The 6,000-nt window shown below is 33.1% G+C and overlaps 1 pseudogene; it reads right to left on the minus strand.

Moving 5' to 3' along the window:
* Window positions 1-972: 972 nt before the first annotated feature.
* LOC126702895 (inactive LRR receptor-like serine/threonine-protein kinase BIR2) lies at window positions 973-3,898 on the minus strand (annotated as a pseudogene).
* Window positions 3,899-6,000: the final 2,102 nt, after the last annotated feature.

A 6,000-nucleotide genomic window follows, 5' to 3' on the forward strand; every position in this document is an offset into this window, starting at 1 on the left:
ATTTTCAAGTATATATTTAATTATTAAATAAGAAAGTTAATAAAATAAAATAATAATCATGAAAACATTGAAATTTATGATTAATTTTTGAAGTAAAGTTGAATATCTTTGAAAGATTTTATTTATAATTTTTTTATTCCTTATAAGAGATGGATAATTTAATTAACTAGAATAAAATTGTATTAAGTTGTTTTTTTTTTTTTTTTTTTAAATTGCTAAGGGGTTGGACCGCATGGTTCTCTCCGGTTCGTGCAGTCCAACCCCGGTTTTAGCGGTTCATGGAATTAAAAAAAATTTGGTTTTTTATGCTTAAAAAATCGGTTTTCATCCCAGTTCCTGATTTTCACGGTCCGACCTTCTAGTCTGGTCCGGTTCTGAAAACTATGCTCTGTATCAGACACAATGGTTGACTATTTTGTATTAGTTATAAAATGAAAGTCTCTTGCTGATAGCAGCCTATGCAATTTGTTCACCAACAAAACATCAAGATGTATGGAGTTCAGGTGATAGTCCAAAGCTAATAGTATTCTTTGTGATGCCTCATGTCTGTGATTCAAACCCTACTTCTACCTGTTCCATTGTTTAATATAAATATATATATATTAATTTTATATATATATATATATATATATATCTCAAGATGTACCTGATTTCCACAAGAAATATAACATTTTTTTGGGGGAAATTTGAACAATTATTCCAAACCCTCATCTCATCATGACTAGAATAACAAAGACCGATAAAAATGGAGAACATTTTTTTTTCAATGGACCATGCATTCACAAAAACATAGAAATTTCCAGTTTTTTTTTAGTCTTTTTTTAAGGGGGAAAACGAAGAAAAAAGACCATGGTTGACAGAAAAATTTTATAGCTAGCAAACTGCAAGCATAACCCAAAACCAATTCTGTCTAAAGTCTACATATATTTCTCATGGAAAAAGATACACTTTCTATGCCATACATCAATGGGTCTATGCAATTTCTACCGAAACAATTTCATTTGAGGTACTTTCAATAGCAATTTCTATTTGCCTCAATAACTCAGAGTCATTTGCGATGCCATATCTCTCCCCAAGTGTACTTACTGTATTGTACAATTCAAACATTGTTGGCCTTTGACTAGGAAAGCAGTTAAGACAGGTACATGCAATTCTAAGAAATTGAAAGATTTCACCATCATATCCTCGACCAATCAAAGATTTATCAATGACACTGTAGAGATCGGAAGAACTACTCAAAAGATGAGTAATCCAATCAGCCAAACTCCCATTCAAATTGTTCGAAAAATTGTTGATTTGAATGGGTTCCTTCCCTATAATTAGCTCAATAAGTAGAATTCCAAAGTCATACACATCCTTTTTAACAAAACCCAACTCCCAAACACCAAGGGCGGAGCTAGGATTTTTTGTTTGGGGGGGCCAAATTTTGTTACTAATATATTAGTTTCGAGTCAAGATAAACCATCACACTCAGGCATAAACGCACATACATAAATATAAATATTAATATTTTGATACTAGAGTAGGTCATAATTTATAAATATATTGTATATAAAATTAATAACTTTCACATTTATATATTTGCAAGATAATTTTTTAGGGGAATTTATCATCTTTTAAACTCCAATACTATACAAAAACTGTCTAGTTTGATATTAAATATGTAAAAAAACGAATTAGAGAAAACAAAAACTACATTGTCTTTATAACTACTAGATCAATTGAAAATTTCTATTGATTTTTAAGAGCATCATTGAACTAACTCAAACATTTGGGAGGGCCAACTTCTATTTTTTAGCTAAATATTTAATTTTTTTAATACTTATATATAATATAAAATAATTTTTTAAAATTTTGGGGGGGCCATGGCCCCCCCAAGCCTTGCTGTAGCTCCGCCCCTGCCAAACACCACTGTCTACAAAAGAGCTATTGCTTGAGTTAGAGTCATTTGAATCAATGAACATCATCCCTTCAGAACTAGATATTTTCGCCCCACCAAAATTTGATATCTTGGGCACAAAATTCTTATCAAGTAAAATAGAGTTTGAGCTCAAGTTAAGATGCACTACTTTGAAATCTCACTTGTGGTGAAGCCATGCTAAGCCTCTTGCAATACCGATCATAATTTTAATCCTCAAAGGCCATTCCAAGATCTTGTCATTGCCTTCCTTTGCATGTAGCCAATCATAAAGATTGCCATTCGATATATATTGGTACACAAGAAGCTTTTCTGTCCTTTCTCTGCAGAATCCCAAGAGGGGAATTATGTTATTGTGTCTCAATCTATCCAATGCCAATAGTTCACATATGAAGTTTTTTTCAAATGATTGACAACCATGCAACCTCTTAATTGCAAGGGGTGAACCATTTGGAAGCACTGCTTTGTACATCACCCCCATCTTTCCCACCCCAATGGCGTTGTCTATGCTGAAATTGTAAGTTGCCTTGCTAAGTTCCGTAAAGTTCATTTTAGTAACCATTCCCTCAAATTGAGAATTCTGCAGATCAATAATTTGCCACTCTAGATTAGTACAAATTTTAAGTTAAAACAAAATTTATCAAATGGATGTTTCTTTTAAGGGGCTGCATTATTATTATCATTATTGTTGTTTTTTTTTTTTTTTTTGGGGGGGGGGGGGGGGGGGGGGGGGTGGTTGTGGGGAGGTGGAAGAAACAAACCCTATGTATTTTTATTGCTGAAAAGGGAACCCCTATTGTCTTTAGTTTAATACTTAACCCCATATGGTATTATTAATTGTGTAAACTGTTACACATTCATGAAAACAAACAGTAAGTTGTTAACGTGATTACAAGTTTCCAAGGGATTAAGGTACAACATGAGGTTTTGTGTTACAGTCAAAATCCCTACAGTTACACGATTTCATGTTTTGATGGAAAAACCACATGGATTTTGTATATTTTTCCAAAAAATTGTAGAAACAAGGAATTGAAAGAAGTTTCTTGAGTTTATTAGAGTTAGATAAAGTACCTTTTTGGTCGCTTCTTGCAGGAGCCCCTGAGTTTGTGACTGATTAACTTGCTCAGCTTCTTTTTCCTCGTTCTTACTAGTCCTCTCTTTTGACAGTGTCTTCTTCTTATCTCTTTTCTTGTCATTAATGCAAACCACATAATAGGACATAAAAATAGTCATTGCCGAAACTGTAGAAACCACATAATCAACTACAAACCCACCTTTGAAAGAAAAGTCGAATTTCAATCCCCGCTTTGGAGTTTTACAGGGTTTCAAAGCCCTCCCACAAAGTCGCTCGTTGTTAGCAAAGCTATCAGCCTGAAAACTGGCATTGCCAAAGGCAGGGATAGCCCCTGACAACATATTGTTAGACACTGAATTGATTCATACGACTGAGTAGGGCTAATTCGGGAGGGATTTCACCAGTTAGTTGGTTGCGGTCAAGTAAAAGGCGATTTAGATAACTGCAATTGGCAAAGCTCTTTGGGATTTTGCCAGAAAATTTGTTGCTGGAGAGGTTGAGGGTCGTGACAGAGGGGACTAACTTTGCGATGTCAAATGGGAGGGGTCCAGAAAGCTTATTGTCAGAAGAGGTCTTACCCTGTTAGACTTGTGCAGTTTTTAATGCCCCGAGGGAACTGGCCCCTGAGCCCCATGTTGCTGAGACTGATATCTAAGACCTTATTCTCATCGTCGTGCCAGCATCCGACCCCATTAAATTTGCAAAGGAAACCTTCGGTAATGTTGTTGAAGTTCCATGAACTAAGGTAGCCGTTAAGGGTCTTCAAGCGAATGCTTAATTGACTTCAAGCAGTCGTTATCACTCTGTACGCCATTGCTTATTTCAAGAAATGACCAAACAAAGATTATGCAAAAAAAAGCACTCAACACTCTGGAATTTAGAGCCATTTGCTTGTAAGTATATTGCCAATAAAACGCAGACCTAAGAAGCGTTATATGTAACTACTTATAAAGCGAAAAAGATGAAACAAAGTAATTTTCCAGGAAATTTCATTAGTTCTTGAATCTTCAAAAAACTGGTTTGGAGGACGTAATTGGCCGAGGGTTACAAAGAGTAATAGTTAGCAGAGATGTAGTCAAAGAAGGCTAGTACATAAATTCAAAGGCTGCAAACGAAGTCAGGGGATTTAAAAGCAAGACAAAGAATGGACGATAAGTATTGTACGTAGAGTAATACCTTTCTCGGCCTTTTGGCTAAGATCAAGTATTGTACGGAGAGTGGAAAGCTCTCTCTTATTTTATTTCTTTTTTCTTTTTTCTTTTTTTGTCTAGTATACATGTGATTAAGAATTAAGGAAATTGGAAATTCAAAAGAAAAATAAAATAAAATAAGCTAGTGAGTCTTGATAAAATAAATAAATAAAAAAGTTGGAACCTAGTCTTGAGGAAAATATCAAAGTGGACTATTTTTTTTTTTTTAATTTTAATTTTTGGATAAATTTGTTTTGAAAACATCAATTAGTAGAAGAGTTTCCTATTTTGTAGGCACTTAACGTGGAGTTAGAGATTTTCCTCAAAAGAAAAAAAAAAAAAATGGAGTTGGAGATATATTTTTACCGGTTGTCCCCAAGTCTTATTCTTATTAAACGTAGAGACTAGGAGTATTTTTGAACCACATAAAAGTCTAGTACAAAGAAGGGAATTCTATTATAGATAATGTATAGATAGTGTGCGTGTGTGTGTATATATATATCACAACCTTCCTAAAATGTCAATTAACAAATTAACAAATGTCTTAACTCCTGAGGATATATAGCCAATACTAACCCTTTTATTTTTTTATATACAATTATAGTTAGGGTCAGAGGGTTTGAATTTGGATGTCTTCCTAGGAAATATCATGAGCTACCAATTAAATGAGCTATAAAGCTCTTAATTATTAAATGTCACATTAGCTCAAAACAATATAAGTTTACTTTTAAAAAATTGTAAATCATTTTGTTTCATACTTAGTGTTCATTTGCCTACAACTTAATTGATAAGTTTTTAGGTTTTAAGTGAAGGTTTTTAAAATTAAAACATTACTTTTTTCTTTTTTCACATTTTCAAAGTTTAAGTATAATTTATAACACTTTCAGCAAAAACAATTATTAAAAAAATAAAATAAAAAATTGAAGAAGCTGAAGTCAAATGCATACTTGCGCTTTGTTTGTTTGGACATTAACATTTTATGGAAAATTATTCATTTTCCAACAAATATTTTCTTGAAAATTATTTCATTTTTTTAATGTTTGGTATTGACCTTCAAATGACTTGGAAAACTACCATTTGACTTCCTTTATTTAGTTTTGAGTGAGATAAAACCGCTTTTCTTATTTAGTTTCAAATGAGATAAAGTTGTTTTCAAAAAAATATTGGTTGCAACTAACTTTATCTCATGCCAACTTGAATAAAGGAAGTTAATAGATAGTTTTCTGTTGACTAATTTTTATTTTTGCTACTACAAAATACAGAAAAAATACCAAAAACTATCTTCACATAAGGTTTTTCATTGAAACAAACGGATTATTGAGTTATATTAACATTAAACTATTTTCTTCTTAAAAAAGGCTTTAACGTCTTGTTCTTTTTGTTTCAAATATTTCTATAATGCCCCAATCTTCATATCAACATTAGTGTCCACTTTGAGGTCCATACTTTTCATGACTTTGTTTCTTCTTGAAACAAAACTAGGGAAAATGCATTATTCACATTTAGATATTCAGCCCACATTTATGGTCTTCACCTTTATGACATCCAAGTAATGTGGGATTCCATGGATTGCAAGTCTTCACCTCGTTGCACCCATGCTTGTCCATGTTGCCTGTGCCTCTTAACTTTATGGGTCAGTGGGTCATTAAAATCCACCCCCTTACAGGAACATATATCCTTATGTGTGGGTCCCCCACACTTTCAATGGGGTTCAAGCTCTAATATCATTTGTAACACCCCAATCCTCATGTCAACAATATTTTTTTGTTTCTCCCAGGCATAAAGCTAGGGAGAACACGTTGTTTATATTTAGATAT

The sequence above is a fragment of the Quercus robur genome, chromosome 10 (genome assembly GCF_932294415.1).
Source record: "Quercus robur chromosome 10, dhQueRobu3.1, whole genome shotgun sequence".
NCBI classification, from domain to species: Eukaryota; Viridiplantae; Streptophyta; class Magnoliopsida; order Fagales; family Fagaceae; genus Quercus; species Quercus robur.